The sequence below is a fragment of the Lissotriton vulgaris genome, chromosome 11, assembly GCF_964263255.1.
Source record: "Lissotriton vulgaris chromosome 11, aLisVul1.2, whole genome shotgun sequence".
In the NCBI taxonomy this organism is placed as follows: domain Eukaryota; kingdom Metazoa; phylum Chordata; class Amphibia; order Caudata; family Salamandridae; genus Lissotriton; species Lissotriton vulgaris.
Window position 1 is genome coordinate 517,446,748 of NC_141699.1, and position 14,800 is coordinate 517,461,547.

At 50.4% G+C, this 14,800-nt stretch overlaps 1 protein-coding gene across 1 annotated transcript in view; it reads left to right on the forward strand.

Annotated features, from left to right (window-relative positions):
• The window catches only part of LOC147683096 (zinc metalloproteinase-disintegrin-like cobrin), a 2,407,169-nt gene that overhangs the window by 1,043,997 nt on the left and 1,348,372 nt on the right, over nt 1–14,800 (forward strand). The window lies entirely within an intron of this gene.

Consider the following 14,800-nt stretch of genomic DNA (forward strand, 5'->3'; position numbering starts at 1 on the left):
GCCCTGAGGAGCGCGTTTAAACCGGAAGCTGCGTCCACCGAGAGAGAAACCGAAAAGGTCTCTGCTCTCCTCGGCAATCGGGATGCTGAAAAACGCATTTTTCAAGTCAATCACCGAAAACCACGATGCAGAGGCTGGAATCAGAGTCAGTAGCGCCGTGATGTCAGGCACAACAGGGAATTGAGGAACCACAATTTTATTCACCTCCCGTAAATCGATAACAAAACGATAAACAGGCGGTTTTGAAGGATCAGTACGTTTAAGAATGGGCAGTACAGGGCTATTGCACACGTTTCCCCGAGTCTCTTCAATAACATCTTTCTCGATCAGATCATAAATGATCGCTAACAATGCTCATTCACCATCAAGAGAGATACGGTACTGGGGAATACGTGGCAATCGCACATTAGATTTCAACTGAACAACATAAGGGGAGATGTCAAGCAGACCCACGTCATTTGGACCCGCTGCCCACAAAGACGCAGGAAGAGAACTCAATTCCGGTGGAAGCTTATCGAGAGACAAATACATAGGAGAGACAACCCTCTCTCCTAACGTAAGCTTTACACCCGCAGGAGAACAATACAAAGTTGCATACAAACGTTTAAGCAAATCCAGGCCCAAAAGATTTTCACCACAACCAGTAGTCAAAATTAACGGAGCTTGAAGCTCACGTGGCCCTATTGTAAGGGGCAAAGGGCGCGAAACTGGATTGCTAACGGGGGCGCCAGAGAATCCAACGGAAACATTTGTTAAGCCAGACAAAGGTGCGCCAGGGAGTTTCGAATGCATGATAGAACTTTTCGCTGCACCAGTGTCCAACAGAAAAGGCTCAACGACGCCCGATGTAGCAACTGCGACGTAAGGCCCTCTCTGATCAACCGGAACTGATACCACTCCCTCTCCTTGTCTTTGGCTGTCCTAGTAATTACTGTCGTCAGTTCCCTGATCGACGTAATAATCGTCTACATTGTACTGCGCAGATCGTCCTTGCGATGATCCACGTTGATCGAAACAATTATTAGAATTAGAGGAGTTATCAGAACGATCATTCTGAGCACCACGACCCCTACCACGCGATGTCTGCTGCGAACCACCACGACCTCCTCTAGATGAATTACCACTATTTCGGTCATTCAGAACAGGGCAATTGAATTTAATGTGTCCCTCCTGTCTACAATAAGCACATTGATTGTACCCTAACAATGATCTTTGGGAGGAGGAGTCATTACGCGGCTGCGATCGATTCGATTGCGACTGCGATCTATTCTGTTGGGATGCATTCTGATTTGAACGCGGAGGATACGCTTGTTGCAACAACACTTTAGTTTTTAGTTCTTTCGTCTTTTTATCAGCACGGTCATTCTCCTCTTTCTCTCTATTCTCATAATATTGTGCTGTAGCCAATATCTGAGCTGAGGTAGAAACGGCCCATGCACTCTCCGAATTCTTTAATTTATTGCTCAAATCGGGCAGTAAGTTCGAAACAAATTTATCCACAAACAATCGCTGACCACCCTCGGTACCCATATCCTGTCCACTATGGTCAATGAATGCTTCCTCGAACCTCGTGAAGAAGTCGGAAACACTCTCGTCCTTCTTTTGCTTACTAGCTGACAATTTGTCCCAGTTCACCCTCATGGCTGGCATAAAAGTTTTCATTAATGTTATAATTCTTTGAGGAAGAGCAGCAATCATCTGCTCAGGTTTAGCCCCACCAGTTTGTAAACCATCCGCCGCCACAATGGCAGCCCAATCACCACCTAATTCATTTGGATGATTTTCCTGCCGAATCTTAGCCCATACCGGTTGCGGTACGACATTGCCGAACAACATATCGATATCGGCGAGATTCATTACCGTGGCATCTACAAGCTGTGATAATTCTTTATAATACCCTGTAGGATTTTTGCGAGGGTCAGGCAAAGATTGCTTCACCTGCAACACTTCCGAGCGTTTCCATGGGAGATGTATCCATACTCTCTGAAAATACGGCAGGATAGGTGGAACGTGAGCAGGATCACCTGGCATCAACACGGGTGGAACTTCACGCATAGGAAATTGGCCAGACTTATCTGGCTGTCTTTCAATATCCTCAACAAACAATGCATGAGGTATCGGAGTGGGACGAAAAGATAGCAACCGCTCAACAGCACGTCGAACGTTGGTATCCACTATCAGTCCATTCGAGAACTGAAGCTGAAGATCAGACAGGGCGGTCAGCACCTCGTCAGGTGCATCGGCCGATATCTGATCGCGAAGGAATTACACATTTCATCAAACACATATCTCTGGGTTGGTATATTGAATTGACAAAATGTTTCGAGGACAACACGGGGTGGACTTCTAAGAGGGTTTACCATCCAACCCATCGCCATATTATATAGCGCAACGCGTTCTCTGTTTCCAGGAAGCTGACTACGTCTCTGAGGACCATCGGAACCAGCGGACCCATGAACAGGTCCGAGCGAATGAAAGAAGCTAGCCGCAAGAGGAGTAGTACGAGAACGAGTAGAGGGAGAAGTATAGGACACAGGACTAACAAGTGAAGGAGTAGAAATAGTAGCAACAGCAGGAGTTAACAAAACAGGAGCAGTAGCGGGAGCAGGAGTATGTGGAAGCGGAGGAGCAGTAGGGATAGCAACAGACAAAGGAGCAGGAACAGTCGGAAGAGCGGGTGCAGGTTGAGGAACAGGCGGAGGAAGAATAGGCGGAAGAATAGGTACGGCAGGAACCACGGGAGCTGCGGTACCCTGTACGTACGGAGGTGGCGACTTCATAAGATAAGACATTAAAGGATCCTCAACTGCCTCATCCTTCTTTTCCGACTCCGTAGGCAAAGCGGGATAACATTTATCTACGGTCATACGCTGTAGTCTATCAAACACTTCCTTATCCTTAACCTCCTTATCACGCTGAAATTGCTCTGCTTTCTTCACTATGGTAGCAACATTATCTCGCTGATTACGTTTAGTCTGTCTGATTTCTTTCTGTTGGGCTTCTTTACGCCACAACCGAAAGGCATCAAACATGGCCGGCCTTGACTTTCGTTCGAACAATTTAATCTCTAGATTATCTAAGATCGGGGCCTCGAAGCTACCATGAGGTGGCCAACGAAGGTCACCGTCCTTCTTCGTGTATTTGATCCAATAATCGTTAAAGGTAATTGGGCCTAGCCCATGTTTACTGTACAGTTCATAAGTGGGAGTTCCAACCGGAGGTATCGGACACGAGTCCTCCAGTCGGGAATCCGTACCACAAGGTCTGAAACAACTAAACAAAGTACTGCGACCAGGCATCTTGCACACTAGCCGAGTTTCACAAACTTCAAGGGTTACGGGATTTACCAAGTCCCAGCAAAGAACAAAACCCTCGGTTTTTGGCGGCTGCAGTCGTCAAACAACACAACAAAGTACCAAGAACTACAGATGCAATGGAACCATGCAACCACTAAGTAACCACAACCAAGAACTCTGGGAGCGACCCACAAATACTTAACTCAAAGATCGATGGCGTCACCAGGAAGGCCCGTCAATCGTCTCGCTCTACCAAGGTCTACGCCAGGCGCCAAAACAGGTCTACAGTCAGGGCAGCAGTCTGTCGCAGCCGTCAGGAGGCGGGAATCTTCGCGGGAAAAGTCTTCGGGCCACTTATTTCGACAACAGGATCGATGAAGCGGGGTGCACCTTCCCTCGGAGATTTCACACGAAGTTCCTCACGATCGTCGGGCTTGGACCGGTACCACTGATGCAGCCCTACGTTGGGCGCCAACTGAAGGACTGGGTTATTTAGAACCCAGCGGTGCCAGGGCACAACACCTGAAACCTTCGTGGGTAACCTGCTCCGGCGTACGAATCACAGAGACACGGGACACTTCCTTCGACGTCAAAGATTCAAGGTTTATTTGCTGCAGGGAACACAGAAATCACGACAAGTACAACTCGTGCAACTTGGGGAGACTGCTTCAAATTGGTTCTGTGGATCGCTCCTTTTATACACAATTTCCCCATAGAGTTACATTGAACACAAAAGTTTATGACCCGGTTCCCACAATCATCCCCCAGAGGGGTCGTTTTGGTCACTTTGAAACGCACAAGGTCCGGGACATAAGTGCGGAAACATTTGGCGGTTCCCAACTGTAAAAACCATCTTCCCACCATTAGCGCATTCCAATCAGTAGTAAAACAGATCAAAATAGGAACAGGGACAGGTGCAGAGGAAGAGGGAAACAGTGGGGAGATCGGAAAGGGTGTAAAAGGGGAGGTATCGGGAAACACGAGATACAGGCATCAAAGGGACGTGCCTAATGAGATGCACGGCTGAGACAATAAGTCCGTGCGGCAAGATGAGCCTCGAGCGGTGCCATCTGCTTTACAGTAGCATCCCCCTCATCATAAAGACACTTACAAAGGACATGTGTCTTCCGCAAATATCTTGGGAGTCCCAGGGTCGCGAAGCGGACAACGTCCGTTCGCTGGCTACTTGAGGGCAAGAGACAAAATGGATGCCGTATCTAAGATGGAACCCGTGGGTACAGATAGAAATACCCACGTAACAGACGAACGGTTTAGGTTAGCACAGCGAAACTGCGTACACCCACTAAACTCGTCATTTGCGGTTCATAGATACCAGACTCGATTATATTCGTGCGAGTCGAATGCACCACTTACAATTGTCACGGAACCTCAATTGCTTTAACCTAATTAAATGCATAACGTTTGAGCGCTTAATATCGTTGTTGCTCGCAGTGCTCCTTTGTAATTAACTGTGCATAGCAGCTGATGTTATTGTCGGTGAAGCGTCTCTTGGTGTACTTTGTAGCAAGATTCATTGACTGAAACTCCGGCTGTGCCCCAGTTTCGATTTCTTACCGGGCGGCCATTTCAATTTGTTTGTACTTTTACCCGTGTCTCCTCCCAGACCCCGCCTCCCAGCTGACCCTCCCACGCTCCGCCCCTCCACACTTCATTTATGCCTGATGTCCCAACGCCGCAGCGTCCACGCGCTGCGGCCGCGCCGAAGGTGCGCCAAAGGTAAGCCCGTCTACGCCCGTCCGCGCCTGGCCCGCGCCCAGTGCCAGTCCCCCTGGTCCACGCAATTCCCAGCCCTCCCACATTTCATACGACACATCCACCCTCCTAGCCCTTAACCCCGGCCGACTCTCCAACTGCGTCCAAGCCTCTCCTGGACACACCCATGGACCCTTCTCATGTCACTCCTGCAAGTTCGACAACACCAAGAAAAACTCCTCATCCACGAACACACAACAGCTATCTGACTCCAACCACCTAAAATGCATCCTGCTCAACACCCGTTCAGTCCACAGACACGCCATCGACCTCTGGAACCTACTAGACACCATTTCTCCCGACATCGCCTTCCTAACAGAAACTTGGATGAACGCCTCATCAGCCCCAGACATCACCATTGCCATCCCGGAAGGATACAAGATCATCCGTAAGGACCGCACCGACCAAACAGGAGGAGGCATCGCTATCGTCCATAAGAACTCCATCCGCATCTCAACCAGCTCAGACGTCAACCTTGCCAGCGCCGAACACCTTCACTTCCAGATCCACACCGACCCTAAGACCACACTCAGAGGCACACTCCTCTACCGACCTCCAGGACCCCGTGCACAATTCAGCGACGTTATCACTGACTTTATCACCCCACACGCCCTCCCCTCCGAGGAATACATTCTACTGGGAGACCTCAACTTTCACCTGGAAAAGAGCAATGACAGCAACGCCACCTCCCTTCTGGACAATCTCGCCAACCTCGGACTCAAACAACTTGTCACCACACCCACCCACTTCGCAGGTCACACACTCGACCCTATCTTCACCTCCAGCAAACATGTCTCCGTCAGCCACACCACTACTCCCCATTGGACGGACCACAGCTGCGTACACTTTATCTACAATAAGACCACAACTCACAACCATCCACAACCTACTCTGCGAAGAAACTGGAACAAAATCACCATCGACCAGATCTCCTCATCGCTTCTTCACAACCCCCCTGCCCACTCCTCAAACCCCGACCAAGCAGCCATCAACCTCACCCAATGGCTATCCAACAGCGCCGACATCCTAGCACCACTGAAAAAACGTCAAATCAAACTAGGTAGAAAAAACGCCTCCTGGTTCAACGATGATCTTAAGAAATCCAAGAAACTCTGTCGCTCCCTCGAGAAGGCCTGGAAAAAAGACCCAAACACCAGCACCAGGGACGCCTTCAAAAACGCCACCCGCACACACCACCAACTAATCCGATCCGCCAAGAAAGCCGCATTCAAAGACCGACTAGATAACAACGCCCACAACAGCAAGGAATTATTCAACATCGTCAAAGAATTTACCAACCCCTCAGCCAACTCCAATGACATCACCCCCTCTCAAGCCCTCTGCGACTCCCTAGCTTCGTTCTTCCACAACAAAATCGCAGACATCCACAACAGCTTTGACAACCAACCCGGAGACCAACCCACCCAACCTTCTGCCGTATCCCCACCCCCCTTGAACATCCTTAATGACTGGAACCCAATCTCCACTGAGGACACCATCCGCCTGATGAACTCCATCCACTCAGGATCCCCCACAGACCCATGCCCTCACCACATCTTCAACAAAGCAGACTCCATCATAGCACCACACCTTCGAGACGTCATCAACTGCTCCTTCAACTCCGCCACCTTCCCGGAAAGCTGGAAACACGCAGAACTTAGCGCCCTTCTGAAAAAACCCACAGCGAACCCCACCGAAATCAAAAACTACCGCCCCATCTCGCTCCTTCCATTCCCGGCCAAAGTCATCGAGAAAGCCGTCAACAACCAGCTCGCCGCCTTCCTCGAAACCAACAAATCCCTCGACTCCTCACAGTCCGGCTTCCGAGCCAAACACAGCCCGGAGACCGCCCTCATCGCAGCAACAGATGATATTCGTACTCTACTGGACAGTGGAGACACAGTCGCCCTCATCCTCCTCGACCTCTCCGCAGCCTTTGACACAGTCTGCCATAGCACCCTTCTACAGCGCCTCAGAAACATCGGAATCCAAGGAAAAGCACTGGAATGGATCACCTCGTTCCTCACCGGAAGAACCCAGAGAGTCCGCCTCCCACCATTCCACTCAGAGGCCACTGAAGTCATCTGCGGCGTACCTCAAGGGTCCTCACTCAGCCCCACCCTCTTGAACGTATACATGAGCCCCCTCGCGGCCATCGTACGCCAACACAACCTCAACATCATCTCCTACGCGGACGACACCCAACAGGTCCTATCTCTCACCAAAGACCCTAACACCGCCAAAACCAACCTACATGAAGGAATGAAAGAAGTAGCCGAGTGGATGAAGCACAGCCGGCTGAAACTAAACTCAGACAAAACAGAAGTCCTTATCTTAGGCACCTCCCCCTCCGCCTGGGATGACTCTTGGTGGCCAGAGGCCCTTGGAAAAGCACCCATCCCGGCGAACCACGCACAGAACCTGGGCGTCATCCTAGACTCCTGTAGGAAGGTGGATATCTGACTATGGTTACCCCCAAACTTTTTGCCTGGTGTTTAGCTGGTTTTTGACTTAGTTGGCCTGGGATCCTGCTATTCAGGGCCCCAGGCTGATTGCTCTCTCCTTAAAATGGACTCCATGTACCTTAGGTGCATAACACAATTGGAATTGGTTCACCTTATAGGCCCCTGTAACAGTGTACCATAGGTACCCAGGGCATAGGTGTAGCCAAGGCCTGCCAGGGGCTGCAGCATGTATTGTGCCACCCCTGGCCTGGCCTCCATATTTGACACAACTGGCTGATCACTCAGCTGGGGTAAGTTGGTGTAATCACCTCTTACTTAGGTGCAGTATGTCTGTGCCTAACCCTAAACTGGACACATATGTTCCTATCAGCCACTCCTATGGAAGGCCTCATCAATCCTGGAGGCAGAGTGCTTGGAAATATGTGAGATGGTGCTCTGGCATGAGCTGAGCCTGTCTGCAGCTGTCGGGAACAACTCCCTAAGCCGTTCCGGGATATTGCCATACCATATACTCTTAAGTGCATTATAATCCTCGCGGTTAAATGCTATCTTTGGTTTGGCTTTATCAAAACATGTCGAGTAAGGTGTCATACGAATTGGAATACTATCCCCTCGCCAATTCTGGCGACGGGGATAGCATTCCACCCTTCTAGAGGGACACGACATGTGCGTAGCCTTAACCCCGGTTAAAGTTAAACAGAGCCTCAGCTTCACAAAATGGACGCTGCCACCACAGACACAAGTCTGGCCTCCTGCTGCTGACCGAAACTCGGCAGATGGTGGCCTGGACAAAGGGTTTCCTGCCTTGGGAGGTGCGAGCACCACCCCAGACAGGATTTTGTGTATTAGGTAGGACAGGGCTGAAAAGAATCAGACATGCCCGGGGCACACAAGGTGTCCCCGTGCATAGGCCAGTCCAAACCGGTTCTGGGGCCTTCCAGCCCCAGTCCTGGCGCGGAGCTGGACAAAGGAAAGGGGGTGTAACCGCCCCCCTTCCTGGTTCCACCCAGAGGAGGGACCTAGTAGGTGATCCACCCCCAGTTTGGGAATAAGAGGGGGAGCAGTGCCATTGCACAGCAGATCATCCTGAAATCAACTTTAAACAAGAAGAAGACTGGACTTCGACATTCTGCTGCACAGAAGACTGAAGAGAATCTCCCTAGTGGCCTAGGAGGGGCCACCCTGTGAACACAGGCATCACCCAGCACCTCGACGTCTGCTTTGCCGCCGCCTCCCGCCGGAGCCCGAGCCTAGAGCCTGACAAGACCCAGCTTCCCAGACTTCTCACAGCCCGATACACAGTCCCTGCAAAGAAGGGACCCGTGGAGGCACCGAGAGACGTGGGAGCGGCCATCTTGAAAGACCCCCGAGACGCTGACTGCGCAGCACCCGAGGCACCCTCGACTCTGTGCTTTGGGGTTTGAGAAGCCCCACAACCGAACAGCATTTGCACCAAAGATCAGCCCTCCAGCATCTCCAGGATCTGCGTGGGGCCCTTTTGCTTTGTGCCACTCGACTCGCCATCCCGGCCGCTTGTCACGTGGTCAGCGGCCATCTTGGCGACGAAACCTACGATTTACACTGTGGGTCTGGTTGCTCCAGACCTGCCCTCGCTCCTGTAGAAAGGAGTACCCGCTCTGACCTTGCTGGTCCGAGTAATAAGCCTTTTTCACTTTCCCCGTGGATTGCATTAGCCAAGGCTTGTTTGCTTCAATCGAGTTGCCAACACCGCCATCAGCTAGATCCTTCGAGGGACAGCTCGTGATCGACTCCTGGACGTCCTTGACCTCTTCGTGTCCACGTGGCTGCAGAGAGAAGCAACACCTCATCACCTGTTTGCACCCGACTTTGCCTGGTTCCAATCTGGTTCCACGGTGGTCACTGGTCAGTGACTTTGAACATTGTCCCCTCTGCTTTCAGGTCTTCACCACTTCAGATCCACCCTTGGATCCACCGGACACTTCTCCTTCACATCGCCTGCAGCATCTTCAGCTTCAAGCGCCAAGAACCTGCGTGTCAAAACCCAACGCCACTTCGACCCTGTGCACCCACTTCCTGTGGGTGAGGTAACATTGCAAAGCCGGTGTCCCTACACTGGTACACACCTCTAGGGTCTGTGTCTTAAGTTTTGTTCCTCTAGGTTCAGCGGAAGTGCCCTTAAACTAACTTTGTACTTTTTACGCACCATAGACTTTGTATTGAGAAGTGCGTGCACTTTGAACACTGCACCCGAGTCCCGTGGGCCTTTCCCGACTTAGTTAACTCCAGTCTCGAATAGCTCCAGCGATTCCCAAGGCCCTAGGCCTCTTCACTTTCCTCTTGGTATCTCTTATACCACTTTCTTAGTATATGGTTTAGGTGGCCCCTAGGGCTCATCCATATTGTGCAACTTTTGTGTATTTTAAACTGTCTTGTGATTTAACGCTTGTGCTTCTGTGCTCATAAAGAGTCCAGGGGATTTTATAGTTAATAAATCAATATATATTTTCAATATATATCTATGTGGTGTCCCTTTCATTTGGTATTCAAGGGGGTTGTGTATGGTATAACAGCTGGCTTCACATGCCTTTCAGAGTTTAGCCTAAGACTGCTTTGTCCACGTTACCACTAGGATAACTGGTCTACAAGGTTGAATTACAACCATCATCATAAGGGTTGCTTGGCATGGTACAAAGTGATCACTAGAATTAGTGAGCATTATATACCAGGCCAACTTCTCACATTGGTGAGCAGCGGATTGGGATCTGAGCTTGCTGTTGTTTTACCATTACAATCTTTGAGATTATCATTTGAAAGATCATACAGGTACCTGCTAGGTACATATAAAACAAGACTAGTATACATAAGTTCTACTGAACTTAGTTGTTGTAGAGCAAAGGGAGTAGCACACCCTAGCTACAACTACTAGATAGGTTTAGTAGGTAAACACCAGTGTAGGTAGATTGCAACACATCCACCCACACTAGAGCAATGTCTGGAACAGAGGGGTCCAGTGGACTTACTCCTGTTGAGAGTGACCCTCCAAGGGCACCATCCCAGTTTGCTATATTTCCCTTTAAGGAATTAAGACAGCTTTGTGTCTTAAGGGGTCTGAAGACAGGGCCTTCCCCTACTGCAGACCACCTAAGAGAGCTCTTGGATCAGTCTGAGGCTCTAAAGACCTCTAAAGCAAACCCCACAGGGGATGCTGAAGGAGGCCATCCTTCAGAGGATGACACTGTAGACACCCCTGCCCCTATCATCCTGGTAGATGAGGAAGCCTCCACCACTGGAGCTCCTCAGGTAGATGAAGAGGAAGAGGAAGAGGAGGAGGTGGAAAGCAGTGAGTCAGATGATGACAGAGATAGTCAGGTGCTGGTCAGTAGACTGAACCAGGCTAACTTAAGTCAACTTGGGAATGAATCAGGTAACAACCCATTCAGACCCCCAGGTGGACTTAACCAGGGCCATAGGAGGAGGAGGCATCACTCAGGTGAATCCAATACCTCCCATGTCTCTAGAGGCTCTCATGGTCACTCCAGGAAGGAGATGACTAGCCCTCAGAGAAGGGAACATGAGGCCAAGATGAGAGAGGCTGAGCTTAGGATCCAGAGGCAAGAGTTAGAGGTTGCCCTGGCCAAGGAGAAACTTGCTAGAGCAAGACAGCCTAGAGAGAGTGGATTAGGATCCACTGGTGGCAGCAATATCCAGAAGGATAAAGACAGGTCCTTTGATACAAGAAACCTGAGTAAGATTGTGCCCCCCTACAAAGCTGGGGATGATATCCACAAATGGATGACTGCACTTGAGAGAGCCTGCATGGTACAGCAGATCCCTCAGGAGCAGTGGGCAGCAATCTTGTGGCTCTCCTTTGAAGGTAGAGGCAGAGACAGACTCCTCACAGTTAGTGATGAGGATTCTAGAAACTACATGGTCCTGAAGAGTGCTCTGATTGATGGGTTAGGCTTAACCACTGAACAGTACAGGTTAATGTTCAGAGACACCCAGAAGACACAGACTCAGGACTGGTCTGAATTTGTTGAGTGTGCCACTAAGGCTCTGGAGGGCTGGTTGCTGGGAAGTAAGGTTACTGACTATACAGGATTGTATAATTTAATTATGAGAGAGCAAATCTTAAGTAATTGTCAAAATCAGCTTCTACATCAGCACCTGGTTGACTCTGATCTGACCTCCCCACAAGAATTGGGTAGGAGGGCAGACAAATGGGTCAGAACCAGGATCAGGCCTAAGAACCAGGGTGGTGACCAAAAGAAAGAGACTACCAAGCCTCAAGAGAAGGGTGGGGATAAAAGTAAGGAAAAGACTTCCCCAGGGCCCCAAAACTCCAAGAATGGGGGTGGGTCCCAAGACACTTCTACATCCCAGAAAAAGCCTTATTGTCATACCTGTAAACAGGTGGGGCATTACAAAACAGATAGCTGTTGTCCCAAGAATGGCAATAAGGAGAATATACCTCCAGGTAAGGCTCCAACACCTCCTGTCACTGTTAGCAGTGGTCCCCCAGGTGGTGGGAGCACCCCCAAGAATTTGGGTGGGTTTACTTTTGGAGGACAGGTGGACTCTGGCCTATCCAGGTCCCCTAACTCAGATACTCTTGTCTATGAGACTGGCATGGGGTTTGCCAATTTCACAGCTTGCCCAAACACTTTGAGCAAGTATAGACAGGAGCCCCTCATCAATGGCTTGAAAGTTGAGGCCTTCAGAGACACAGGGGCTAGCATCACCATGGTGGCTGAATGTCTAGTCCCCTCAAGGCAACTTTTACCTGATGCCAAATATCAGGTGACAAACATTGATGGCATAGAATCCAATCATCCCATGGCAGTAGTCAATCTTAGCTGGGGAGGTGTCACTGGCCCAAAGAGAGTGGCAGTGTCAGCAAACTTGCCTGTAGATTGCCTACTGGGTAATGATTTGGAAATCTCAGCCTGGGCTGAGGTTGAACAGCAAACCCATTCTAGAATGGTAAATCTCCATGGAAAGGTTAGTGGGGCTGTAATGGCTACAGCCCCAATTCAAGATGTCCTTCCTGAAAAGGTTGGGAGGGCTGAGCAAACCTCAGCCCCATCTTTAGATAACTTCCCTCCTGAAGAGAGTAGCAGGGCTGTACTGATAACAGCCCATACCCAAACTGAGTCTCCTCCTGAAAAGGTTGGTGGGGCTGTGATGGCCACAGCCCAAACTCAAACTGATACATGGGTAGTGAAGCCTGAAATGATGGATCACTCCACCCAAACAGAGAGCATTGAGGAGGAAGAGAAATCTCCCTCCCACCAGACTTTAGGAAAGGATCAGCCTCCTCAGGGAACTGATCTTACCCCTGATGAAGGAACTGTCCCAGAGGTTGTTAGGCCTGGCCTAACAGAGCCTCTGATGGCAGTGGACCCTTCTCAGGTGGGACCCAGTCTGGAGCAGGTAACCTGCCCCTCTCTACCTTGCCTTACTCAGCCCAGGGCTGCAGAGGACAAGAAGGACAGTGAGACCCAAAGGGCCCCCTGTCAAATAAAGCACCCCCATCAGCAGATTAGGGGCACCGAAACTAGTAGCCCTAGTGAGGTGCAAGCTTTAAAAACTCCTGAGGGATCCCCCTTAAAAGTAGTTAGGGACCTCCCCCAGATGGATATTGTTGGGCACAGCCAAACCTGGGACCCTAAGGGCCCAAACCTGACCTGTCCCTCCAGTAAGCCAAACAGAGGGACCCAGCCTCCAGCTTTAGGTAGCCAGAGGTTGACCCTGAGAGCACAGTGCAACTCAGTCAGAGAAAGAAAGGCACACATGGTGGAGAGTGATTGGAGGAAGCTGAGCCCTACAGAGGAAACTCACTTCAGTACTCCATCTCAACACCAGCCTTTGACTTTGCAAAGACACACCACAGGTAGAGATTCCCTATGGTGGAGACCCTCCGATACCCTTAGGGTGAGGGATTGCTTAGTGGACCATGAGACAGGGGGTTACCAAGCCAGAGCTGGTACTTCCTTATATGGCCACTTAGGCAATATAGGCTTACCTGGTCAAGGATAGCCTTATCTCCTTTCGTTTGGGGGGGGTTATGTAGGAAGGTGGATATCTGACTATGGTTACCCCCAAACTTTTTGCCTGGTGTTTAGCTGGTTTTTGACTTAGTTGGCCTGGGATCCTGCTATTCAGGGCCCCAGGCTGATTGCTCTCTCCTTAAAATGGACTCCATGTACCTTAGGTGCATAACACAATTGGAATTGGTTCACCTTATAGGCCCCTGTAACAGTGTACCATAGGTACCCAGGGCATAGGTGTAGCCAAGGCCTGCCAGGGGCTGCAGCATGTATTGTGCCACCCCTGGCCTGGCCTCCATATTTGACACAACTGGCTGATCACTCAGCTGGGGTAAGTTGGTGTAATCACCTCTTACTTAGGTGCAGTATGTCTGTGCCTAACCCTAAACTGGACACATATGTTCCTATCAGCCACTCCTATGGAAGGCCTCATCAATCCTGGAGGCAGAGTGCTTGGAAATATGTGAGATGGTGCTCTGGCATGAGCTGAGCCTGTCTGCAGCTGTCGGGAACAACTCCCTAAGCCGTTCCGGGATATTGCCATACCATATACTCTTAAGTGCATTATAATCCTCGCGGTTAAATGCTATCTTTGGTTTGGCTTTATCAAAACATGTCGAGTAAGGTGTCATACGAATTGGAATACTATCCCCTCGCCAATTCTGGCGACGGGGATAGCATTCCACCCTTCTAGAGGGACACGACATGTGCGTAGCCTTAACCCCGGTTAAAGTTAAACAGAGCCTCAGCTTCACAAAATGGACGCTGCCACCACAGACACAAGTCTGGCCTCCTGCTGCTGACCGAAACTCGGCAGATGGTGGCCTGGACAAAGGGTTTCCTGCCTTGGGAGGTGCGAGCACCACCCCAGACAGGATTTTGTGTATTAGGTAGGACAGGGCTGAAAAGAATCAGACATGCCCGGGGCACACAAGGTGTCCCCGTGCATAGGCCAGTCCAAACCGGTTCTGGGGCCTTCCAGCCCCAGTCCTGGCGCGGAGCTGGACAAAGGAAAGGGGGTGTAACCGCCCCCCTTCCTGGTTCCACCCAGAGGAGGGACCTAGTAGGTGATCCACCCCCAGTTTGGGAATAAGAGGGGGAGCAGTGCCATTGCACAGCAGATCATCCTGAAATCAACTTTAAACAAGAAGAAGACTGGACTTCGACATTCTGCTGCACAGAAGACTGAAGAGAATCTCCCTAGTGGCCTAGGAGGGGCCACCCTGTGAACACA